Genomic DNA, 27,560 nt, shown 5'->3' on the forward strand with positions numbered 1-27,560 from the left:
TGGGGGATGAAAGGGAGGAGAGCTGAAAGTTGAAAATTCCTCTTGTCCATAAGGTGAAAAATACCCGTGGGCTGAAATGGTTCAAGTGAACCTGTAAGGAGAAATAAGGTAAATGTTACCTCAGTAGAAGGAAGCCTCTGGGTAATCCAAAGGCTTCAAGCCCTCCGTTCCTGCGCAAAGTACTTAAACATAGCCAACAAGGGCTTGTCATATTTTTTTTTGTAGCCGCACTCCTCTCCGTGTACAAGTGCATAAGTGATGATGTACTGGGCATGAGAAGTAGAATGAAGCTTGTGCATGAGCAGCTTTGTGGAGGTGCGGACCATATGTGTGCATGCAGGTAATGTCTCACAGTATTTGTGGATGTTTTCTTTATTGTTTCATAAATGTATTGGATGTATTTGGATGGCTCAAATGTTGTTCTGTAAAGATGATATACTGTATATTAGCAGCAGATATTTCTCCCTGCCCTATATATTTTGTTCCCCAATGTTAATCTGTGTTTGTATGTCAAGACAGGACAAATAACATTAAAATTGCGCTTTTCTCTAGGCAAACTCAAAGCGCGTGAGCTGCAGCCACTAGGGTGCACTCAGTAGGCGGTAGCAGTGTTTAGGATAAGGGCAAATTGGCAATAGCGATTGCAAATTTGCGGCACAAAATTTTGTGTTCTTACCATGATTTGCGATTGTGATTCCCGGTCAATAGATCGAGAATCAGAACGCAATCGCCCCCAAAGCACTGCATGTAGCGAGTTTGCGATTGACTGTGGCAGAGAGAGACACAGGAGCACACAGACAGAGCTGTAACTGATGATTATTTACACACATTTGAAGCTATATTTCTGCTTTTTATCATTCTGAACACATTTTACTCACAGTATTAGAGACAGTGAAGATTGTTCTGTATGCTGGATGTGCTGGACACAGCACCTCCATAGTAAAGCCCACAGTGAAAATTGTTCTATATATGATATTTTCTTCCTATAAAACATGAAAAGATGAAAAAAAGCCTTTGTGTCGCTATTTGTTTGTAATTACTGGACATATATGTGGCATTTAGAATTGTGAAAGTTGTCCTACAGTGCACTATCCCAGGTTGGGAACATCAAAAATCTGTTCACTGTAGTAAAAGTAATAGCTTTTAATGAACATTCTGTCATTCTATAATGAGTGTTTAAAAAAATTTAAACTGTAAAACTGGCATAGCTGGCAAACTTGCAATTTGAAAGCAAAAACGTGAAAATATTAAATCACATACTGCAATACACTGAAGCATGTAAGCATCCTAGCTGTTTGCTAAAGTTCCACAAAAAGCTGAACTTTAATACATAATTTACATATATTTTTTACATTGCAACCTCGTCATCTTCACTTCAGGCTCTAAGCACATAATTTTACTGGCACAAGGAAGGCATGCCCTACGTGACGCAATGTTTTTATGCTCAGGAAGAGGAGGAGCTGCAGAGTTGTCTGAAACTAGCTTACAGAACAGCAACAGCCAGAGAGGAGGCTGAGCAATAGCAGCATACAGAGACAAGAGGGGACATCAATGTGAGCACTGCGTCCTTACTGCTGAGCTGTGACCAGATCTCAGACACGCCCCCTAGTGAAATCATAGAAGGAAGGCAGCTGTTGATCCTGATCGATGGGTCGCTGGACAGTCGTATGAATAGCAGTGGCAGTTTTGGGAGCAGTGCCCCTTCGCTGCAGAGCATCGGAGGTATGTACGTTGGAGAGGAGCACGTGTTTGGATAGAATAGACGCAGCACCGAGGCCTTGCCTGAACCGAAGTGGCTGGGTTCTGTGACTGAGCTATTTGCGTGCCTTTGTATCTATGTGTTCCCTGTGCTGGAAAGTAACGTTCAGCTGCTTCTGTTACTATTGTTATTTATTCAGCTATTTTTTTTAACATAATCGTTTCGTTTTGGTGTCACATTACACAGTAAAATAAACGAGTTGTACGGCTGCCGTAACTTACAGCTAAGCCTCTACTGTATACATGGGGAGTGATTGGCGTCTGCCGTCACATGGTATTACGGAGGTAAATAATGTTAACGTAAAGGAAGGAAGCAATGCGCTTATATGATCTATGTATTATTAGAGCATTTATACTGTACTGTACATTTGTACTGTAGGTTTTAACATCTCCTGTTAGTTACTTTCATTTGAATTATTTCAGTTCTGCATTTTATTTTACTGGTTGTGTATTTATTGTACAGTGCTTTCATCTTCTGCAGTTGTCCCTGTCTTTTATAGGGTGTACATTTTAAAAGTGCTGCATGTTAAAATAGGCAGAAGAATATTTGCACCAATATACTATTATATCCTTTTACTGTTACAGAGTACTGTACGGATATAGTAGAATATTGGTGCAAATATTCTTCTGCCTATTTTAACATGCAGCACTTTTAAAATGTACACCCTATAAAAGACAGGGGCAACTGCAGAAGATGAAAGCACTGTACAGACCTCCCAGGAGTGCGTAAGGGCCCATTCACATTTAAAAGTAGCAAACCGGGGTCAGATAAAATTGGCGCACAGTGCCGACGGTATAAAAATGGTGCCGCATTGAATTACATTATAAAGTTGCATTAGGGCCCATTCACACTAGAGCGTTTTGCTGCAATTTCGGCAAAACGTTCAAACGCTAGGGCGTTTTTAAAAGGATTCTCTTTAACCACTTGCCGACCGCCCACTACCTATGGTGATCGGCGTCGGCAAATTGGGACCGCCTAACGCCGATCGGCGGTGGCTCCTGGGGGACTGAATAGCCGAGGATCGCGTGCATAGATGCGTGCGCATCCGCCGGCATTAGGCTCCAACCACCCGTGACGTCAACCCGCCGGCCAATTAGAAGCGCCGGCGGGTTGTTAACCCCCGATCTGCCGCACTGAAAGTGTATAATACGCTTTGTAATGTATACAAAGCGTATTATACAGGCTGCCACCTCCCCTGGTGGTCCCACTAATCGAGAGACCACCAGGGGAGGTGGCAGCCTATGTAGTCACACACAAGCACACTGTTGCTGCCCCCTGATTGCCCACAGCACCCCTCAGACCCCCCCTGATCACCCCCTCAGACCACTGTTTGCACCAAATCACCCCCCTAATCACCCATCAATCACCCCCTGTCATTATCTGTCAACGCTATATTTTAGATCAGGTCCTAAACGGCCCTGATCACCCCCCCACACCCTCAGATCCTACCCAGTCCCCCTCCCCCGTGTACTGTATACATCTATCCTCCCCTGTAATCACTCACTGATCACCTGTCAATCACCCATCAATCACCCCCTGTCACCACCTGTCACTGCCACCCATCAGATCAGACCCTAACCTGCCCCTTTGCGGGCACCTGATCACCTGCCTACACCCTCAGATCGCCCGCAGATCCGCCCTCAGATCACCTCCCAAGTGCATTGTTTACATCTGTTCTCCCCTCTAATCACTCACTGACCACCCATCAATCACCCCGTCACCACCTGTCACTGCTACCCATCAGATCAGACCCTAATCTTCCCCTTGCGGGCACCCAATTACCCCCACACCCTCAGTCTGGGAAAATGTGATGCAGTCTTTATGGCGTACGGTACCACTGCGTTAGGATTTTGTAACCCGATTCCTGAATTCGGGCGGAGGTGGAGCACTTGTGAGCCAAAATGAGGATCTTACGCCATTGAGGTTCCGTGAAAGTTTGATTTAGGGAGGCCTCCCACCTAGTTCTCAGGGAAGTAGTTAATGAGGGATCTGTGATAAGCATAGCATATATTTGTGAAATCCTTTTAGTGACACAGCCCTCCCCATCACAAAGCAACTCGAATGGCATAAGATTTCGAGTGAAGCATTGTCTATCTCCTAGACTAAGTAAAAAATGCTGAAATTGTAACAGAGACCATGGGTCCAATGAAAGTAATTGTAGCTTGGTCTCTAGTGCGGCTATGCTCAGCCAGGAGCTCCCCTCAAGTAAGTGATATGCCCGCAATGGACGAGTACCTCTCCATTGTTGATATGCTAAACGGTTCGTGCCAGGTGGGAACCCAGGGTTATCCAGGAGCGGTATCATTGGAGAAGGCCAAGGTGAAAGCTGAGAGGACCTATTAATTTTGAGGAACGATTTTATAGTGTCCATAACCAGGGGATAGGTTGACCCAGGTGCAGCCGTGCATCCCCTCATCCAAGGGAGGCCAGACAGGGAAGGGCGAGCAAGGTCCCTCTCCATCCCAACCCACTGTTTCATTTGGTCATGACGATGCCAGTCCACTATTCGAATTATTAATGCCGCTGTATGATAAAGTTGTAGGTTTGGCACCGCCATACCACCCTGTTCTTTAGGGAGAGTTGTTAGGGCATATTTTATTCTAGGTGGCTTGCCTTTCCAAATAAATTTCTGAAAACATTTGCGGATTTCCCAAAAGAAGGAGATAGGGACAGAGATCGGCAGGGCTTGAAAAACGTACAAAAATCGGGGCAAGACGTTCATCTTAATTATATTGACTCGTCCGAACCAGGAGACTTTCGCCACGTCCCATCTTTGTAAGCATGTCACTTTTGCGTCTTTGATAGTCTGCGTACCATCTTAGAGCCCGGGGGCATGGGGAGAGAAGGTGCACAGTAAGATTGATTTTAAAGTTTGGATTTGCCTGGTTAGCATCCTTTTGACTATTGTAACAGCCTGCACTAGAAAATTAATTTTGTATTTAATGCCTAACTGTTACTCTTTAACCTCCTGAGCGGTATAGACGAGCTCAGCTCGTCCATTACCGCCGGAGGGTGCCGCTCAGGCCCTGCTGGGCCGATTTTTTTTTATCAAACAAAAAGTAGCACACGCAGCCGGCACTTTGCCAGCCGCGTGTGCTGCCTGATCGCCGCCGCTGTGCGGCGATCCACCGCGAGCAGCGGCGAAAGAGAGTCCCCCCAGCCGCCCGAGCCCTGCGCAGCCAGACCAATCAGTTCCGGCCAGCGCTAAGGGCTGGATCGGAGGCAGCTGACGTCCATGACGTCACTCCGCTCGTCGCCATGGCGACGAGAAAAGCAAAACAAGGAGGGACGCTCATCGCGGCCCTTCTTGTTACTTCTGATCGCCTCCGGCGATCAGAAATATGCAACAGGAGCGCCCTCTAGTGGGCTTTCATGCAGCCAACTGAAATGAAATAGATTTTTTTTTATAAAAAAAAAACCCTCCCGCAGCCGCCCTGGCGATCTCAATAGAACGCCGGGGAGGTTAAGGACTGAGCGAGTCCAAAACATGTCAGCTTAAGATGTGATGGTATTTTATTTCGGATATGTCCATTAATAAAGAAGAACTGTAACGGATTGGTGCGGACCATCTTTGTAGCTATAAAATCTGTGGGCCTTGCTGACCTGGTCCTGCACGGCCTATTGCTTGTGGGGTGTAGTGTGGGGTGTAAATGCATGCGATCGCGATGTTGCTGGTAGCAGAGGGGATTGGCTGCAGGGGAAAAAAGTCCCCTGTGCCAATCCGTACATGCCCGCCGAGAATAAACACTGTTTTTGTTCAAAAACAGTGTTTATTCTTAAATAGAGCCTCCGCCGCCGATCATTTAGATTTATGAATGGAAACAAAGTTCCCATTCATTATTTTCCTTGCAGGCCACCCATGATAGCAGGCTTCCATTGAAGCCTGCGTCACTTCCCTGGGTACAGTGTAGCAACAAATTGTTTCCTATGTAGCGTACTTATACGCTAATAGGATTTGCTCAGCGGGGACATCCTGTGGCCAAATGGTAAAATTACACCTACTGACTTTAGGGAATAAAAAAAATTAATTTATATGTATGTCAAGAGGGTATATTATTGTAAATGTATGGGCTAAAAATCAGGGCTGTGGAGTCGGAGTTGAGGAGTTGGAGTCGAGTGATTTTTGTACAAAATCCAAAGCCCTGTTAAATATTAGAGTCGGAGTCTGGGCCATTTTGGCTACCCGGAGTCGGAGTTGGAGTCATGGTTTCATAAACTGAGGAGTCGGAGTCAGAAGATTTTTGTACCGACTCCACAGCCCTGCTAAAAATTAGTGATGGGTGCAAAACTGAAAATATTTACCTTTATTTCCAAATAAAATTTTGTCACCATACATTATAGTAGGGATATAATTTTAACGTTGCAATAACCGGGGCTAATGGGCAAATAAAATGTGTGAATTTTTATTATGGTGGTATTTTAAAACTATGTGTAACTTGCATTTTAATGGGCAGCGAGGAGAAGGCCAGTGCATACCACAACAGGCTTGTAACGATCGGTGTCAGCATACAGAGAGAATCTGATTATTGGTGATCTGCAGTATCACCAAGAATACAGATATATACCTGATTATGGATGATCTGCAGAATCACCAATAATCCAAGTATAACTAACCTCTGGACACCTATATAGTGTGAGTGTTTGGTGCAACAGTAATGACTTTGAGTGGGACCACCCGAGGAGCAGGTGGTCCTTGGCAGTATAGGAAATACCTCCCTCTGGGAAGTGTGAAACCTTCCAGTAACCTGAGAGATCCACAAGGGGTGGAGCCCCAGGCTGGATAGCAGGAAGGACCTGTGGCTGAGTGACACCTGGAAGGTGGGTGTCACAAGCAGGTCGGGAGACTAATCTCTCAATGGCGAGAGATAGCTCTCAAGGTCGGGCAAGCCAGGTCTGCAACAGGTAATCAGATATGTCGTAGGTACCGAATCAGAAAGCAGAGGGATAATCAGAAATGCTATAGGTCATAACAGAGATCAAACAATGCCTAGTCTTGGGCGTGAGGTCCGTGGTCTCAACACCCTGGCACTAGTCTGAAGTATAACACAATGATAACACAGAATCCCTAGTCTTGGGCGTGAGGTCTGTGGTCTCAACACCCTGGAACTAGTCTGAAGTATTACACAATGATAATACAGAAGTAATCTGGCTCAGTGTGAATTCCCAGGTCCTCCTGGTTCTAACACACTGTGAGATCTGACTATGGTCTGAGTGCTTTCACGTAAGTGTTCGCAACGGCAGACAACCTGAGACTGACCAGCAGTGACTATATATAGAGAAGCGCTCTCCGGCGCCACCCATCAGTGATCTACCAATAGCCACTTGCTCTGAGGTCAGCTGACCAACCTGGTCAGCTGATCCCTCCTCGCTTTTCATAAAGGTTCTGCCTCTCAGCGCACGCGCGCGCGTATTCCTCAACCTGTGTGAACTAACAGACCCAGCCACACCAGACGCACGCTGCCGCGTACAAACCGCCGTGCTGGACGCGGAATCAGCCGCCCTGCTGCCAGTGCACGCGGCGGCTTTTCCGCGATCTATTACAGTACCCCCCCCCCCCCCCCCCTTCCTGAGGAGTGGACTCCGGACACTTTCCACCAGGCTTTCCAGGATGCGAGTCATGAAACTCCTTCTTTAATTCCTCTGCGTGTATGCGACAGTCTGGCACCCAAGTTCTCTCCTCTATGCCATATCCCTTCCAGTAAACCAGATACTGCACGGAGTTCTGCACAAGCCGAGAGTCCAGAATCTTGTCTATCTCATACTCAGGTTGGTCATCAATGAACACGGGGGGGGAGCAGAATCCACGTGTACCGCCGGCTTGAGTAAGGACACGTGGAATGATCTCACACCGCGCATGCTGGTAGGAAGATCAATGGCATAAGTGACATTATTGATTTTTCTGGTCACTGGAAAAGGACCCACGAATCTAGGGCCCAATTTGGGTGACAGTTGCTTTAGAGCCAAATGTCGTGTGGACACCCAAACCAAATCTCCTGGAGAGAATTCCCACTCTATGGAACGTCTCTTGTCGGACTGTTTCTTTTGGTTCTGAAAAGCCCTCCCCAAATTCCTTTTAACCATTCCCCAAATTTGCCTTAAAGAGAATCTGTATTGTTAAAATCGCTCAAAAGTAAACATACCAGTGCGTTAGGGGACATCTCCTATTACCCTCTGTCACAATTTCGCCGCTCCTCGCCACATTAAAAGTGGTTAAAAACAGTTTTAAAAAGTTTGTTTGTAAACAAACAAAATGGCCACCAAAACAGGAAGTAGGTTGATGTACAGTATGTCCACACATAGAAAATACATCCATACACAAGCAGGCTGTATACAGCCTTCCTTTTGAATCTCAAGAGATCATTTGTGTGTTTCTTTCCCCCATGCACTGAAGTTTCAGGCTGCTCTTTTATTCCTGCCAACAGCTTTGCCCTTGTTTGTAATTCCTCAGTATGTGAAAGCTCAGCCAGCTCAGAGGACGATTTATCCAGCTTGTAAAATATAAGAGAGAGAAGAGAGAAGCTGCTCTAATCCTAAATAACACACAGGCAGTGTGTATAAAGGGGAGTTCATAGCAGAACCACAACACTGAAGAACTTGGCAGCCTTCCAGACACAGGCCGACAAGTCTGACAGGGGAAAGATACATTGATTTATTACAGAGACTGTGTTAGTAGAAAGTGCTGCAGTTAGCCAGAACACATTAGAATAGCTTTTGGAACTTGTAGGATGATAAAAAACAGGATGCAATTTTTGTTACGGAGTCTCTTTAAGGACCCCTGCCAATCCTCCAGGGCTGGAAACAGTAGAGTAGAAGCCACTGGCAATGGGGCAAACTTAGGTGACCTTCCCGACACCACCTGAAATGGGGAAAATCCTGAAGAGGAACTTTTCAGATTGTTGTGTGCAAATTCTGCAAACGGCAAAAATTTTACCCAGTCGGTTTGTGCATCTGCAACATAACATCTCAGAAACTGTTCCAGGGACTGGTTGACTCTTTCGGTCTGGCCATTGGTCTGTGGGTGGTAGCCTGATGAAAAAGAAAGACCCATGTCTAACTGATGGCAAAATTTCCTCCAAAACTTAGATACGAATTGGACTCCCCGATCTGACACTACATTTTCCGGAATGCCATGCAGCCGGAAAATGTGCTGGATGAAGCGATCAGCTAATTCCTGGGCCGAGGGGAGTCCTTTCAGGGGGACAAAATGAGCCATCTTACTGAATCGATCAACTATCACCCAAATGACCGTCATGCCCTCAGACCTGGGGAGTTCGCCCACAAAATCCATGGACAAATGGGTCCAAGGTTCACTCGGAACTGTTAATGACTGCAACGTTCCAACAGGTGCCTGACGGGAGGGTTTGCTCCTAGCACACACTGCACACTCTCTTACAAACTCCTTACAGTCTGTTGCCAATGACGGCTACCAAGCACATCTAGCAAGCAGATCCTGAGTTCTGGTGGCCCCAGGATGCCCAGCATTCTTGTGGGAATGAAACAGCTGCAACAGTTGTAGGCGAAAAGGCAATGGTACAAACAGGACCCCCTCAGGCTTCCTCTCTGGAACATAGTGTTGGAATTGACTCAGAGTGACAGTCCAATCTTTCCAGGTCTCAGTGGCTGCCAGGACCACCTTCTGAGGTCGAATGGTCTCAGGGGCTGAGGGCTGTGCTGTCTCAGGCTCAAAACACCTGGATAAGGCATCAGCCTTGATGTTCTTACTACCAGGGGTATACGTAATTACAAGTCTGAATCTTGAAATGAATAACGACCACCGGGCCTGTCGGGGGCTAAGTTTCTTAGCGCCCTCAATGTACTCTAAATTTTTGTGGTCCGTGTAAACTGTAATGGTGTGTTCTGCCCCTTCTAGCCAATGTCGCCATTCCTCAAAGGCCAACTTGATGGCTAGAAGTTCCCGGTTGCCTATAGCGTAGTTTTTCTCTGCGGGTTAAAACCTACGGGAAAAATAGGCACATGGGTGGAGTTTTCCCTTCAAACCAGAACGCTGAGACAGTACAGCCCCCACCCCTACCTCTGAGGCATCAACCTCCACGATAAAGGGAAAGGTGATATCCACATGTCTCAATATGGGTGCAGAACAGAACAGTTTCTTCAGAGTGGAGAAAGCAGCATGGGCCTCTGGGGACCAGTGGTGAGTATCTGCCCCTTTTTTGGTGAGACTGGTGAGAGGCGAGATCACCGTAGAATACCCCTTTTTGAACCTCCTGTAGTAGTTGGCGAACCCCAGGAATCTCTGGAGGCCCTTCAGTCCTACAGGCTGAGGCCAGTCCAGGACAGCAGAAACCTTTCCAGGGTCCATAGAGAGGCCAGAGGTCGAGATTATGTACCCCAGAAAGGCGACAGAGGTCACTTCGAAAATGCATTTTTCCAATTTAGCATACAGCATATTCTGTCTCAACTTCCGTAACACAAACCCAACATGTTTCCTATGTTCTGAGAGGTTGGATGAAAAAATCAGTATATCGTCTAAGTACACCAAGATGAATCTGCCCAACACCTCTCTGAACACCTCGTTAATCAGCTCTTGGAAGACGGCCGGGACGTTACACAACCCGAAGGGCATCACCAGGTATTCGTAATGCCCGTCGGGTGTGTTAAAGGCCGTCTTCCATTCATCACCGTCCCTGATACGCACAAGGTTATATGCACCCCTCAAATCCAGCTTCGAGAAAATCTTAGCATTGATGACCTGGGTAAACAAATCGTCAATTAAAGGCAACGGATAACGATTTTTTACTGTAATCTTATTTAAGCCCCGATAATCAATGCAGGGACGGAGGCCTCCATCCTTTTTTTTTCTTTCCCCCGAAAAAGAATCCTGCTCCTGCAGGTGACCGAGAGGGGCGAATAAAACCTTTAGCCAAATTTTCTTGAATGTATTCCCGCATAGCCAATTTCTCTGACCCAGATAAATTATAGAGATGACCTCTAGGGGGCATACAACCAGACCTGAGATCGATGGGACAATCAAAGGGACGGTGGGGAGGAAGTTTATCCGCTGATTTGGGACTAAACACGTCAGCAAATTCTGAATACTGGCTTGGCAAACCTTCCACCTGAATCTTGGTGTTACCCAAGGTTACCTTCGCTAAACAATGATGATGGCAATGGGTAGACCAGCTCGTTAGCTGACCTAAAGCCCAATTGATCTGAGGAGAGTGAAGTTGTAACCATGGCATGCCAAGAATGATCGTGGAAGTTGTCATCCGCAAAACCAGAAATTGTAGACTCTCTTTATGTAACACCCCCACCGTGACCCTTAACTCTGGGGTCTGAGACAGAGGGTATTTACTCTGCAGAGGAGAGTCGTCCACTGCAGTGACCAGAATCTGTTGATTCAAAGGGGAAATAGGAATCCCCAATTTCTTTGCAAACTCGTAATCCATAAAGTTGGCTGCTGAGCCAGAGTCTAAGAAGGCCTCAGTGGCAACTGTCTGATCCTCCCAAGATATAGAACAAGGGAGGAGCAAACGTTTATCGTCTAGAGGTGTAAAGACTGCGCGCCTAGGGTATTACCTCCGACTACACCTAGGCAGCAGCGTTTCCCGACTTCTTGGGACAATTCTGCACTCTGTGACCGTCCTCTGCACCGTATAGACAGAGCTGTTCTGTTTTTCTGCGATTCTGCTCCACCCGGGACAATTTTGACCGACCAATCTGCATTGGTTCCGGTGGAGGTGAAACGGGTGGAGGAGAGGCGTAGGAAACATATCTCACATTGTTCCTACTCCGAGTCTGTTTCTGGTAGCGTAGACGACGATCAACCCTGACTGCTAGTGAAATGGCCTCATCAATAGACTTCGGCTCAGGATGACCCAGCATTAGATCAGAAACTGCGTCTGACAACCGTGACAAAAAACAGTCCAGAAGTGCGAATGACCCCCATCTAGCTGAAACTGCCCATTTCCTGAACTCAGCTGCGTAATTTTCAACCAGATCTTTGCCTTGCCGCAAAGTCTTGAGCTTCCGCTCAGCGGTAGAGGCAATGTCCGGATCATCATAAATTATAGCTATAGCTTTAAAAAATTCCTCAACCGAGGCTAGGGCCTCATGCCCTGTCTGGAGACTATATGCCAAAGTCTGGGAATCCCTGACAGCAGAGTCTTAATAAATGTGATTCTCTGTGCTACGGTTCCTGATTAGGCCTCAACTCAAAGTACGATAACACTCGATTTCTAAAATTCTGAAAGTCAGATCTGTGACCAGAAAACTTTTCGGGCACAGGCATACGTAAGTCTGTACCTGGAGGAGATCGCACTATATTCACAGCCGTCTTTAGGACTTGTGCAGACCCAGACAAAGCGTTGATCTGGGTCTGATGACTGTCCAGCACTTGGATGAAATTTTCCACCGAGGTGGTGAGTGCATCAAGATGGCTGTTAAGTGCGTCCATTTGGTTTTGGTCTGCCGTTCTGTAACGATCGGTGTCAGCACACAGAGAGAATCTGATTATTGGTGATCTGCAGTATCACCAAGAATACAGATATATACCTGATTATGGATGATCTGCAGAATCACCAATAATCCAAGTATAACTAACCTCTGGACACCTATATAGTGTGAGTGTTTGGTGCAACAGTAATGACTTTGAGTGGGACCACCCGAGGAGCAGGTGGTCCTTGGCAGTATAGGAAATACCTACCACTGGGAAGTGTGAAACCTTCCAGCAACCTGAGAGATCCACAAGGGGTGGAGCCCCAGGCTGGATAGCAGGAAGGACCTGTGGCTGAGTGACACCTGGAAGGTGGGTGTCACAAGCAGGTCGGGAGACTAAATCTCTCAATGGCGAGAGATAGCTCTCAAGGTCGGGCAAGCCAGGTCGGCAACAGGTAATCAGATACTGTATGTCGTAGGTACCGAATCAGAAAGCAGAGGAATAGTCAGAAATGAAATAGGTCATAACAGATATCAAACAATGCCTAGTCTTGAGTGTGAGGTCCGTGGTCTCGACACCCTGGCACTAGTCTGAAGTATAACACAATGATAATACAGAAGTAATCTGGCTGTGTGAATTCCCAGGTCCTCCTGGTTCTAACACACTGTGGAATCTGACTATGGTCTGAGTGCTTTCACGTAAGTGTTCGCAACGGCAGACAACCTGAGACTGACCAGCAGTGACTATATATAGAGAAGCGCTCTCTGGCGCCACCCATCAGTGATCTACCAATAGCCACTTGCTCTGAGGTCAGCTGACCAACCTGGTCAGCTGATCCCTCCTCGCTTGTCATAAAGGTTCTGCCTCTCAGCGCGTGTGTGTGTGTATTCCTCAACCTGTGTGAGCTAACAGACCCAGCCACACCAGACGCACGCTGCCGCGTACAAACCGCCGCGCTGGACACGGAATCAGCCGCCCTGCTGCCAGTGCACGCGGTGGCTTTTTTTCCGCGATCTATTACAAGGCTGCATCTGCATGTAGTGTTTGTTTTGGACACAGGGCATGCATTTTCAGCCTAATAGAGGTGGTGCATGCCTGAACGATTAACCAGTCAATTGCAGAATGTTTTTTAGGGATGCGCAACCCCCACCTTTTCCTAATTTTGCTAGTATGTAATTACCAGGTTAGCTGCTCCCAGCCCGTATTCTTGAGTTTCCTGTTTGCATGGTAAGTAATAGTAGTTATGCATATGTTTTGCATCGGATTTGATTGCGAAGTGTGCAGATAGCTTATTAGAGGTGCTGCAGATGTGAGCTGTTGGTCATTTTAGATGCAGCCTGTTGTGGTATGCGCTGGCCCTCTCCTCGCTGTCCATTAAAATGTAAGTTACACATTTTTGTTTAGCTGCTCCCAGGGTTATACATATGTTGTTTTTAACTTAGGTTAGGCCACTTGCCCGGAGGGTTACCTCACCGTGGTGCAAGTGTCCAGTATATTATATTTTGCATGCAAACTATAGTGGAAGCCAAAGTTCCTCCATAGCATAATAAATGTAGCATTTGTTTTGGACGCAGGGCATGCATTTTCAGCCTAATAGAGATGGTGCATGCCTGAGTGATTAACCAGTCAATTGCAGCATGTTTTAGGGATGCGCAACCCCCACCTTTTCCTAATTTTGCTAGTATTTTAAAACTATAATGGCTGAAAACTGAGAAATAATAATTTTTCCCATTTTTTTTTCTTAATTATTCCCATTTAAAATGCATTTAGAATAAAATAATTCTTAACATAATGAACCACCAAAAGAAAGCCTAATTGGTGGCAGAAAAAACAAGGTGTTGATCATTTCTGTGTGATAAGTAGTGATAAAGTTATTGGGGAATGAAAGGGAGGAGCGCTGAAATGGGAAAATTTCTCTGGTCCATAAGGTGAAAAATACCCGTGGGCTGAAATGGTTAAAGGGATGCTTAAGCCAGAAAAAAGTTTTACTGACCCGAGGCTTCCACCAGCCCCCTGCAGCCATCCTGTGGCCTCGCAGTCTCGATCCGATCCTACTGTCCCCCGCCGGCAGGTACTTTAGTTTTCGGCGACAGGCCTGGCCACGCATCTGCTACTTCGTGTTCCTGTCCGCAATAGCAGGATAGAGGGCACCATTGCGGATGGGAACGCAAAGAAGCAGATGCGTGGCCAGGCCTGTCGCCGAAAACGAAAGTACCGATTGAGACTGCAAGAGCACAGGATGGCTGCAGGGGGCTGTTAGAAGCCCCAGGTGAGTAAAACTTAAATGTTGCTTTAAGTCCAGTGCCAGTTAGTGCTGCTAAATGTAATTCAGTACTTAGTAGCAAAATACTGCTGCTCCCACGGCTAAATGGAGCTCGGCTACACAGTAGCTATACTCTATAACATTAAAGACCAAGACCAATTAACCTGTCAATATGTTTCAGGTGTGTGATTCAGACACACCTGAAAGATCAGCAGAGTGCCAGACAATTTGTATTTTTAAATAAATATGGCAGCCTCTGTTTCACTCTCTTTTCAGGGGTCCTTAAACATATTGGGTGTCACACATTACAAAACCATTTACCATGGCTCTATATAAGTCACTTTTTACTTTTTCACTCTGTCACCATCTTTTTAAGAAACACATTACTACTTAACCTGTTTAGCGGCAAGCCACCGCATTAAAACATCCTGCTGGAGCCTCTTAACCAGCTGAGCGGTCTGGACGAGCTCAGCTCGTCCAACACCGCCAGCGGCTGCCGCTCAGGCCCTGCTGGGCCGATTTTGATGAAATAAAAAGCAGCACACGCAGCCGGCACTTTGCCAGCCGCGTGTGCTGCCTGATCGCCGCCGCTCTGCGGCGATTCGCCGCGAGCAGCGGCGAAAGAGGGCCCCCCTAGCCGCCTGAGCCCTGCGCAGCCGGAACAAAAAGTTCCGGCCAGCGCTAAGGGCTGGATCGGAGGCGGCTGACGTCAGGACGTCGGCTGACGTCGATGACGTCACTCCGCTCGTCGCTATGGCGACGATATAAGCAAAACAAGGAAGGCCGCTCATTGCGGCCTTCCTTGTTTATTATGGGCGCCGGAGGCGATCGGAAGATCGCCTCCGGAGCGCCCTCTAGTGGGCTTTCATGCAGCCAACTTTCAGTTGGCTGCATGAAATAGTTTTTTTTTTATTTAAAAAAAACCCTCCCGCAGCCACCCTGGCGATTTAATCAGAACGCCAGGGTGGTTAAAGGATCCAGGACGTTTAATGCGCCGCCTGCGCCCGTCCACTGCTCGTACCCGTCGAGACACAAAGATCCGTGATTGGTGAAAGGTTCCTCCTTTTTGGTGAAAGATTGGTGAATGTTCCTCCTAACTGATCGCAATGCCTGGAATGAATGGATGTGACCCTGATCAGTCTATCATAAGTAGTAAGTGGATTGTAAAAAAAAAAAAAAAAAAAAAAAAACACAAGCTGGTTAGCAGTGGTGACAAAGTAAAAAAAAACCACACACTCACACACACACTCACAATCACACTCCTAAACAAATGCTTTTTATTGGGCAAAGATAATACAGTTAATGTTCACATTTTTATTTTATGAGGGTATATTACTGTTATGTTACTACATAAGGGCTTGCAATTATTGAGCGGACACAAAAAAACGAAAACAGAATGACACCTACATTTCCAAATAATATATTGTTGTCATACATTGTGATAGGGACATAATTTAACCACTTCAGCCTACAGGTGTTTCACCTTCAGCACGCAGACACTTTTCCCCTTTCAGCACTCCTCCCATTCATTCCCCAATAACTTTTTCACTACTCATCACACATAAATGATTTATATCTTGTTTTTTTTTGCCACAAATCAAGCTTTTTGTGAGCGATACTTGTTTTCAGTAAATACTTTATTTTCTATGCATTTTATAGTGAAAAACCAAGGAAAAAATGAAAAAATACACTATTTCTCAAATTCCATCCCCTATAGTTTTAAAATAAACAATATTACTATAGATAAAATACACACATTTTATTTGCCCATATGTCTTGGTTATCACAACATATAAATTATGTCCCTAGTACAAAGTATAGTGACAGTATATTGTTTGGAAATAAAGGTGTATTTTTTCTATGTTGTGTTTTTTGTTTTCTCATTGTACACTACCAAGGATTAAAAGTCCTTATTTGCATAACTAACAGGAATACGCCCTCATGGCATACATATTTACAAAGCTGAGTCCCTAAGGTAAAGATTTATGTATTCTTTTTTCAAATCTGTCACTTTTTGGGGGTTTTACAAGTGTTTTATTTTGGTACAGAGTTTATGAAAATACCAATATTATTGCTTTTCATTCACTTTGGCAGTTAGAAAAATTGACATGAAATACGCCTCAACTTTCTTACTGCCTAAATTGTATTCTCTTGCTTGTCACGGTTAAAATGATACCCTATATACATAATCGCATAGCATTTTGGGCTCACAGCACACTATTAACCGCAAGTAGCGCCAATGGATTTTTCAAAGCCATTTTTTTCAACAAATGCAGCAATGTCATTCTTTCTTAGCAACGCCCATGGAGTGTCAGAACATTCAATACATGTCATAAATGTTACCATTCTGAAAATTAGAGACCCAGGCCTACTCAGATATACATATTTGGTAACATTGGGACGTATGCGGTTTTGCTGAAGTTGCACCATAACGCTGAAAATTGCATTATTGAACAGTTTTTTCCAGTTTGGCAGTATGAAGAATTCACATGACATAGGCCTCAATCCTAAATCACACCAAATTCTATTCTACAGCTTGTCACGGTTAAAAAGATACACTATATACATAATCACATAGTGTTTTGGGCTCACAGCACACTATTAACCACAAGTAGCGCCAATGGATTTTTCAAAGTCATTTTTTTCAACAAATGCAGCAATGTCATTCTTTCTTAGCAACGCCCATGGAGTGTCAGAACATTCAATACATGTCATAAATGTTACCATTCTGAAAATTAGAGACCCAGGCCTACTCAGATATACATATTTGGTAACATTGGGACGTATGCGGTTTTGCTAAAGTTGCACCATAACTCTGAAAATTGCATTTTTGAACAGTTTTTTCCAGTTTGGCAGTATGAAGAATTCACATGACATAGGCCTCAATCCTAAAACACACCAAAATCTATTCTACAGCTTGTCACGGTTAAAAGAAAACCAAATGACAATGATGACAAATACAATGGAACTTACCATTGGACGTCTAGCAGGATTGAAGAAAAGTCAGAGGTCAGAAGTCAGGTGTCAGAAGCCAAAGCAAATTGGTGGGTCAGAAGAAGGGAGGGGTCAGCATAGTTCATTCCAAGCATGTGGCTAAAGTTAAATTTGGAAGCAGGGTCCAAAGTTCAATTTGGCAGCTTGATTATGTTTCTGGGCTTCTCCCAAGCATCCAGTTTCCTCCAACACCTCAGAAACACATTGGTAGGCCAAATGGGAGCTTCTTAAGGGACAGTAAAAGGCCAGTAAAATATGTCCAGGTTTAAAAAAAATATAGACACCCCCCCCCCCCCCCCAAAAAAAAAAAAGGAAGAAGAAGAAATTAATAATGTGGAAGAGTGTGGTATGTCCTGAAGCAAGTAGCAACGCATAGTGCTGGGGCTGAGGGGCAATCCGGGCAAAAATATCTGGACTCCCTCCTCATCTTGTGTTTCACACACACTCTGCATCTTCTCATAGGGGTGGCTTTCACTTCATTTGGGGGGATCAGGGCAGGAAAGTGTCTTTCTTTAAGTCTGAGGGTATTCTCCAAATAAATCGGATCGTTTTGCTGAGCGATTTGGGTAGGGCCAAAAATTAGAGACTTGTGGACTTTCTCCTGGAACTGCACAAAGGTGTCCCTTCCGCCTGCTTTTGCATACAAGACAAATGCGTTCTGCATTGACACCTCCAGCAAGTAATAGGCTATCTTCTTATACCATGCCCTCCGCCTTCTTCTTAGCATATAAGGAGCCAGTTTTTGGTCTGCCAAGTCCACTGCTCGCATTTTCTTGGTGTACTCCACTACAGCCTGTGGTTTTACAGTTCCCTCCCCTCTTGACGAGGCAGGAACGGTGGCCTCACTGTGGATCGTTGTTAGGATCAACACATCCCTCTTGTCAAAGTATTTTAGTGCGAGGAGTTCGCCACATCTGAGGCTGTAGGACTGTCCTCTATGTAGTTTTTTGTTCAGTACCTGCAGTGGGAGGCCTACACGGTTGGATCTAACCGTCCCACATGCTCCAGTCTTGGCTGAGTACAGGAACTTAAACAAAGGTACACTTGAATAAAAATTATCTACATAGAGGTGGTACCCCTGGTGGAGATAAGGGGTTAAAAGATCAATAACAATCTTCCCACTGGTGCCAATGTACTGTGGGCACCCAGCTGGCTGTAAAGCAGAGTCCTTGCCTTCGTATACTGTAAAGGCGAAGGTGTAGCCAGTGCCACTCTCACATGCCTTGTACATTTTTACCCCATATCTTGCCCTCTTGCTAGGTATGTACTGTTTAATGGCAAGTCTACCATGAAATGGTACAAGGGACTCGTCCACTGCAATGTCACGGTCTGGGGTGTAGAGATCTCGAAATACTGTGGGTAAGGTGGGTCAGCATGGGCCTTAACTTGAATAACCTATCATGGGCAGGGTCAGTCCGTGAAACATGGTTGGTATTATCATTCAAATGAAAAAATTTAGATAGCAAGTCAAATCGCTGCCTTTTCATTGTTGCTGGGTAGAGGGGCGCGCTATGATAGAGGTCCTTGGACCAATACATTCTCAGCTGTGGCTTTGTTGTGACACCCATGCTGAGATTCAAGCCAATGAAAATTTTAAATTCGGGCACGTTGGTGGGCTTCCATTTTGTCACAGTCCAGTGGGTTGGGTTTTCAGCTAAAAATTGTTCAGCATAGAGATTAGTCTGCTCAACCATATGCTGCCAAAAGTCCACCGTAATAAAGAGCTGGTACAGCTCAATGGGTGACAGATTGTCAATAGGCACTGACACACCAGGAGTGGCTGTAAAGGGTGGTATATTGGGCACCTCAAAATTAGGGGGTGACCAAGTGCCATTAAGGATATGATCTGGTACCGGCTGCCTGCGAGGTACCGATGGCCGCTCACCCCGTCTGCTGGCTCCCCTCTGCCCAGTGCTGCTGCTGGCTGCTGTGGTGTTGCCCGCTGAGACCCCAGCTATGGCCTCTGACTGTCCAGTTGGTTCCTGTCTGCTGGCTCCTGTGTGCCCACTGCTGCTGCTGGCTGCTGTGGTGTTGCCCGCTGAGACCCCAGCTATGGCCTCTGACTGTCCTGATGGTTCCTCATCAGGGGAATCAGGATCATCCCAACACAATTGGTGAGATGGCAGCCCTCCGGACTCTGAGCTTTCAGTACCTGAATCAGAGTCGCTCGGAGGGGACCACTCGCTGCCTGAGTCATCCCCAGATTCCTCACTGCTGCTCTGCTCGCAGAAGGCGACTGCCTCCTGCAAAGAAAAGCGCCTCCTCGCCATACTAAAAAGAAGAGATAGAAATAAAAAGTAAGAAGAAAAAGAAAGAAATAGATTGTTTTTTTTTTGTTTTTTTTTTTTTAAAGTGACAGTTTTTTTTTTTTTTTTGAAATAGATGGATAAAATAGATAAAGAGTAGATAGAAGGTAGATAGAAAGAGTATATAGAAAGAGTATATAGAAAGAGTAGAGAGGGTGAAAATACCCAAAAGTTAGGAAGGGAGGTTAGAAAGAATAAATGGCAAGGAGAGGGAGGATCAGGAGATAAGTGGGTAGATATGGGGTTAAAATCAAGGAATGGGGGGCAAAATTTTAATAATATAAGTCCTACCACACTGCTGCAGTCTCTCTCTCAGCTCCTGTCAGCACAGATCACTCACAGAATCTGTGATGACAGAGAGCTGTGAGAGAGAGAGAGGGAAACTTTGTTTATAAACATTTAGCAGAATGTACATTGTTACTGGCTGTAACAATGTGCATTCTGCCTGTAAACTCATCTGATTGGTTAAGGGACCTGCTGGTCCCTTGAACCAATTAGCGCTCCGTCGGCTGGGCTGTGAACGAGCGGCGGGTGCGCGCGCATGCGCGCGCACCCGCGGAAATAACGCTGGACGTACTTGTGCGTCCATTTAGCCCGCAATGCGCCTATCTGGACGAGCAGATCCGTCCAGATAGGCTGAAGTGGTTAAATGGTGTAATAACCGGGATGAATGAGCAAATACAATACATGGGTTTTAATTATGTTAAAATGTTTTATTTTAAAACTATAATGGCTGAAAACTGAGAAATGTTTTGGTTTCCATTTTTTTTTCATATTTTTTTTCCTGTTAAAATGCATTTAGAATAAAATAATTCTTAGCAAAATGTACTACCCATTGAAAACCTAATTGTTGGCGAGAAAACAAGGTAAAGATCATTTTTCTGTGATAAGTAGTAATAAAGTTATTGGCGAATAAAAGGGAAGAGCGCTGACTGGTGAAAATTGCTCTTGTCCCTTAGAGTAAAAAACCCTTGGGGATGAAGAGGTTAAACTTGCAGGGGGAAGAAACACAAATCCTTTATAACAGATTAAAGCTTCAGATTGCCCTCCCAGATTTTTCATTGTTAGCAGAGTTGAATAAAGGACTGTTATTTCGAATGCAATTCTTAAATTTGAGAAAGCCATTCCAGAGAAATTGCTTTTGAAAAGGTCAATGATGATTGGGGGAGGGAGGACTACAGGGCAGCAGCTCTTACTGCTGAGCACACAGCCAACACACAGATGAACCCTTTGTGGTTAGCTCTTCATCTACAGTGACTTTTTACCAATATAAGACTCTGCTGTAACTGGAGTGCTGGCCACAATCAGTTAAAGAGACACTGAGGTGGGCTCCTATAATTACCTACCTGATCTGGGGGGCTGGGTGGATCAGGTGCTCACCATCCATGCTGCTCCTGAGTCCTGTTAGGGCCCTCTGGGTCACGGCACTGGAAGGAGAGAGATCTCTCTCTCTCTCCCAGCATGCAGCGGGCACAGCCAGGTAGAGAGAGCTGCTCAATGGCAGGTGCAGGAACACTTGTAGTGGGCGATTTGAGCAGGGAATCCCTCCCCACCTATTACCCTAATATTGTCGCAGACAAGTTTGCCTGGGCAGTGGGAGTTCATTGGTTCAGGTAGGAACCTTTCTTATTGGGCACTTTTTTTTTCTTCACTATCCATTATGGATAGGAAGTTGTTGTTGCTGCATTTGATGACTGTGCTGAGGTGGGGGAGGGGGGTATTTATACTGAGCCAACATGGTTCAGCCACCAGTGTATGCTGGCTGACCATGGGACAGGCTGTTGGGCCATCCATGCAGGCTCCTCTACCTCTCTGTATTGGCAATGAGTATTGACTCATGATGTATCAAATATCCAATATCTCGGAAGGTTACTGAAAGTGGTGTCTTTTTTTTTTTTTTTCTTTGCAACCCAAACCTGAAAAATAAAGTAAAACTGATAAGCCACCTGAATGGGAAACAGGAATCTACCACAAAACTGTTATCTACAGTGGGTTGCAAAAGTATTCGGCCCCCTTGAAGTTTTCCACATTTTGTCATATTACTGCCACAAACATGAATCAATTTTATTGGAATTCCACATGAAAGACCAACACAAAGTGGTGTACACATGAGAAGTGGAACGAAAATCATACATGATTCCAAATTTTTTTTACAAATAAATAACTGCAAAGTGGTGTGTGCATAATTATTCGCGCCCCTTTGATCTGAGTGCAGTCAGTTGCCTATAGACATTGCCTGATGAGTGCTAATGACTAAATAGAGTGCACCTGTGTGTAATCTAATGTCAGTACAAATACAGCTGCTCTGTGAGGGCCTCAGAGGTTGTCTAAGAGAATATTGGGAGCAACAACACCGTGAAGTCCAAAGAACACACAAGACAGGTCAGGGATCAAGTTATTGAGAAAGGTAAAGCAGGCTTAGGCTAAAAAAGATTTCCAATGCCTTGAACATCCCACGGAGCACTGTTCAAGCGATCATTCAGAAATGGAAGGAGTATGGCACAACTGTAAACCTACCAAGACAAGGCCATCCACCTAAACTCACAGGCCGAACAAGGAGAGCGTTGATCAGAAATGCAGTCAAGAGGCCCATGGTGACTCTGGACGAGCTGCAGAGATCTACAGCTCAGGTGGGAGACTCTGTCCATAGGACAACTATTAGTCATGCACTGTACAAAGTTGGCCTTTGTGGAAGAGTGGCAAGAAGAAAGGCATTGTTAACAGAAAGCATAAGAAGCCCCATTTGCAGTTTGCCACAAGCCATGTGGGGGACACAGCAACCATGTGGAAGAAGGTGCTCTGGTCAGATGAGACCAAAATGGAACTTTTTGGCCAAAATGCAAAACGCTATGTGTGGCAGAAAACTGACACTGCACATCACTCTGAACACACCATACCCACTGTCAAATATGGTGGTGGCAGCATCCTGCTCGGGGGGTGCATCTCTTCAGCAGGGACAGGGAAGCTGGTCAGAGTTGATGGGAGGATGGATGGAGCCAAATACAGGGCAATCTTGGAAGAAAACCTCTTGAAGACTGCAAAAGACTTGAGACTGGGGCGGAGGTTCACCTTCCAGCAGGACAATGACTCTAAACATAAAGCCAGGGCAACAATGGAATGGTTTAAAACAAAACATATCTATGTGTTAGAATGGCCCAGTCAAAGTCCAGATCTAAATCCAATCGATGATCTGTGGCAAGATCTGAAAACTGCTGTTCACAAACGCTGTCCATCTAATCTGACTGAGCTGGAGCTGTTTTGCAAAGAAGAATGGGCAAGGTTCTCAGTCTCTAGATGTGCAAAGCTGGTAGAGACATACCCTAAAAGACTAGCAGCTGTAATTGCAGCAAAAGGTGGTTCTACAAAGTATTGACTCAGGGGGCCGAATAATTAAGCATACCCCACTTTGCAGTTATTGATTTGTAAAAAATGTTTGGAATCATGTATGATTTTCAATCCACTTCTCACATGCACACCACTTTGAATTGGTCTTTCACGGGAAATTCCAATAAAATTGATGCATGTTTGTGGCAGTAATGTGACAAAATGTGGAAAACTTTAAGGGGGCCGAATACTTTTGCAACCCACTGTATGTGTACGGGTAAAATCTCACTATCTTCCACCAAGTCATTATGTCAGGGGTGCACAGATCAGGTTGTAAAGTAGGAGTCCTCAGGAATCTTAAAATTACTTACAGGATGGATGAGGATGAAGATGTCTTTCACATTTAAGACCTACAGGGAATTCTCTTCTACCCTACCGTTCCACCACCCCTTCCCCCTAACCCTTTACCAGTTACTGATACGGTTCAAGTTCTCCAAGGACTTTCTACATCTGAGCAACAGGAAATGGAGTTGGAGGGATCCCCAGCTTCCAGAGTGGGAGGTGGACAATTTCGTCCCTGGAGGACATTCTTAGAGTCATAGAGCATATTCCCCACAAGAGTCTGACAGCATACAATGCAAGAACTATGCATACCAGTTCGTTTTTTTCATTTTATGTCTCTCTCGTTTTGGCCTGCCTACATATTAACTTTGCACCAGAACATCTGGAGTTTTGCACCTAATTATAACAAGTAACTTGTCTATATCTTAAGTTTAGATAGTTTACCCAGTAAATCTGGCTGCAAACAGCTTCAATAGAGTGAATATTTCTTTATGTGATACAATGACAGCAGCCATGTTGTTTGTAAACATTACAAACAGGCAAGCTTATCTGCATCTTCTGTGAAAAAAACCTAATCCACGGGGCGGAGCCGAGCATGGCGGCGTGAGGACGTCTTCTCACAGAGCTCCGGGCCAGCAGCTTCTCCTTTGACTATAATGGGGGATTCCGGGGAGTCTTCAGCCACTACAGAGACCTCCAATATCAAGGGGAACCGCAGAGAAACAAAAACTTCTCCAGCAGCGGCTACTACTGCCACTCCGGCATCCTCAGTGGCCAAATACTTTACAGGCCCCACCACGAGGCAGCGGACTGACAAGATGGCGGAGGCTTCTTCCTCCACGAAATCCGCAGCAAAAATTACCGAAACCTCTGGACCTAAAAACCTAGAGGATATCTGGGATTTCCTAAGAGGCCTTCCTACCAAACGCGATATGGAACACCAGACTGAACTCCTTCAGAACACTACTAAAACGGAGATCGCTAAACTACGAGCTGACATATCCGCCATTACTGACAGGGTGACGGAGGTTGAGAGGGAAGTATCCACCTTACAGACTGAGGTGAACAACTTGAAAACTGCGCAGAAAAAGCAATCGACACTACAATCTTTATATAGATCCCAGATTGAAGACTTACAAAATCGCAGTCGGCGAAACAATGTGCGCCTTAGGGGCCTACCAGAAGCTACGCGCTCGGAGGACCTAATACACACGACCAGAGCAATATTCGATCGCATCCTTGATCGCCAGAATTCGCCGCCGATCAGGATAGACCGGATACACCGTGCGCTGCGAGCCTTACCCCAAGGAGAAGCCCCTCCAAGGGACGTTATATGCAGGGTTCACCATTTTGAAGAAAGACGCCATCATGGCCGCCGCTCGTCGAGCAGGTCCCATAGATTTCGATGGAGCCACCATTACAATCTTCCAGGATCTCGCACCTTTTACTTTAGCCGAAAGACGGGCCCTACGGCCTCTTTTGACCACTCTACAAGATAATGGCTTCACATACAGCTGGGCATTTCCCTTTCATCTCTTCGCAAGAAAAGACCTACGTTCTGCCATATTGCGTATGCCTTCAGAGCTATCTGATTTTTGCAAAACGCTGGCGATCCCGGAGATACCTCTCCCGCAGTGGGACCCCGATCTATTGCTCCTAAATGGACCTCAACGCCAAGGAGGGAAATAATCCAGGGGGCAACCCTCAGGGTTGTGAGTATACACTGACAGTTTTGAGTTCTCTTTCATAAAATCTTTTGCAGAGATGCCGACCTATGCTTTGGACATGAAGCTGTTGCCATCAGACATTATTCTGCCTCTGTCGCAATCTACACTTGGGCAGATCTACAGTCATCGGCTTTTCTTCTAAGCGACAGTGGCAAGGACATTTTTGTTTGTCTGCCACTTGTAGAATCTCCATCTATAATCACCCAGACATGTTTCGTATGTCGCCCAGTGAAAGGCTTATTTGTCTCTACACCAGGCCCTGTATCTAAACACATGGAGCTTATTATGTATGCCATGAATCACTTTTTGTTTCCAGATGCAAAGCTAACTATTTATAGCTTAGACATAGAATGTTTGGCTAGGTTCCTGGCCTGTCTCTGTCAGCTACATAACTCCTTTAGTATAAGATTATATTGCGGATCTTACTATGTATGCCGTATATCTTTATATGCACTTGCTCTCTGTTTTATAGCTTTGCCTTGGATCTCGAAACGCTCTCTTTATAGATATAAAGCTGTTTTTGGCTACACTCTATATATCTAACAGGTTCAGAACTATCGCTATATTATATTTTCAGAATTTAATAAGCACTATATCTTGCGGCCTGCTGGGTCACGACAAGCTACATGTTTGCTTCATATGATACTGTTATTTGCTCTATAGGTTATCTGTTTTGATTTTATATGCATATAAACATATGTCGGATTTCTCTTAAACTGATCTAACATTATAATGATATAGCCATATACACATACCGGCCCTTTTTGTTGTATAGGTCCCCACTTAGCCTAACTTTTAAGAAGTTCCTTTACAATACCGTAGTGATGTTCAAATGCCATGGACCATTTCATGTATAGGCCACTTACAACCTTTCCCCTAAAGCATTACCTCGCTTTCCCTGGAGCTAGGCCACTGGGCTGGATACTCCTTGGACCCCCATATAACTGAGTATTGGGTGCCCGGAGTGTCTAGTGAGGTGGCTGTGTTCCCTTCGTTCTCCCAAATGGACGCCCATAGGGCGATAAACACCTTTATTGTTCATCTAATTTTTTTATCACTATGGTCCATATGCTTGCAGTGGTTAGCAAATACTGCTAACAACTTTTGTCTTCTTACTCCTTTTACTTTTCTTACACTGCACTATCCTGTCTCTTATATTTGTAGAAAATGATAGCTTCAATAAGGTAGGCGGAATACCCTTCCAAACTTGAAAAGGATAAAGAAAATTAGACCCTTATAAACATCTCACATGCACCATGTCAACATTAGACAATGTATATGCACAAGAAAAAGAGTTAACTCTTGGGTGCATGTGAGGTAGAATTTTTTTTTATTATAATACTAAATAGTAATGATAAAAAACACATTAAAGCATCAATAACTACATACAATGACATTTAACGTAACCACATTAAAAAATGGAGGCAAAGAAAGTGCTGTGCATCATGAAAAAATGATGATAAATAGAGAAGGGGCTGCAGTCCCCAAACTCCACAGGATAGAATAACCCAAAAAGGCCTGTGTTGACAAAACGACTTGTCAAAACCAGCTTCAATGTAATGTCTGGACCTGATAGCAGGTATATATGTATATATATGTCGGATAATGCAATTTTAACCAGCCCAGCAGGCTAGTAACTCTTTTGAGCTGAGCACAAAGCTCCCAAGCTAGGCAGTTCATGAATGATTCCCACTCGCAAAATCTTCAAAAGTAGCAGAAGCCAATGAAGGTAAATTCAATGCAGCAAGCTGAAGCAAGCAATAGACTTTGCATATTAGCATAGCAAGCAGAAGCAAGTTCACTGTTGAGCCAGGATGTTGTATTGCTTAGGCATAGTTCATAACTTCCATACAAGCGATATTGCCAGACATAAATTACCCGTCCTGGAATGAAGTCAGGTCTGAAGCGGTTAACAGGGAGCACAAAAGGGCACTCAAGAGTCCATCCAGCACAGCAACAATCCAACCTCCATGTGGGGGGAAGGCCTATAGCTCGACATGTTTCGCTGCTATAAACAAAGCAGCCTCATCAGGAGCAAGCAGACCCCACAAAAAAAATATTTGTCCTGTGGCAGAATCTCCTCTCCTGACCTGCAGCTTTCTATATGATCTAGATGTTCCTTAAAGTACAGACAATAAATGTGAGGGGCCTGAACACGCCTGAAAAGCGAAAAGCCCTATTACGCCTTCTACACAAACAGAGAGTGCAGGTGGCATTTCTCCAGGAGACGCATTTTAAGGGCTCCACGCCTCCTAAATTAATAGATAAACACTTTACACAGGCTTACTTTAGCTCCTCGCCTGATTCCAAAACAAAAGGGGTTGCAATACTACTGGCAAAGAATGTTGAACTCTCTCTCTTGCAGGAATGTCGAGATTCCTCTGGTAGATACCTTTTTATTAAAGGTACCTTACTCCAACGTAAATTCACACTTGGTACTATATACGCC

At 45.1% G+C, this 27,560-nt stretch overlaps 1 protein-coding gene and 1 long non-coding RNA gene across 4 annotated transcripts in view; one reads left to right on the forward strand and one right to left on the reverse strand.

The window, feature by feature from the left end:
• The window catches only part of LOC137509821 (uncharacterized), a 229,904-nt gene extending 228,927 nt beyond the window's left edge, over positions 1-977 (reverse strand). Inside the window, exon 1 of the long non-coding RNA XR_011020499.1 lies at positions 879-977. This is a non-coding gene — a long non-coding RNA (uncharacterized lncRNA). The remainder of the gene's footprint in view (positions 1-878) is intronic.
• A 481-nt stretch (positions 978-1,458) lies between these two features.
• The window catches only part of MKNK2 (MAPK interacting serine/threonine kinase 2), a 444,163-nt gene continuing 418,061 nt past the window's right edge, over positions 1,459-27,560 (forward strand). For 2 of the 3 annotated variants that reach the window (XM_068233848.1, XM_068233850.1), the window contains exon 1: positions 1,460-1,722. The gene's annotated coding sequence lies outside the window, so the exon portion shown is untranslated. Of the gene's footprint in view, positions 1,723-27,560 lie in introns of all 3 variants that reach the window. The other variant, XM_068233849.1, reaches the window with a different exon arrangement.

Source organism: Hyperolius riggenbachi, chromosome 1 (genome assembly GCF_040937935.1).
Source record: "Hyperolius riggenbachi isolate aHypRig1 chromosome 1, aHypRig1.pri, whole genome shotgun sequence".
In the NCBI taxonomy this organism is placed as follows: domain Eukaryota; kingdom Metazoa; phylum Chordata; class Amphibia; order Anura; family Hyperoliidae; genus Hyperolius; species Hyperolius riggenbachi.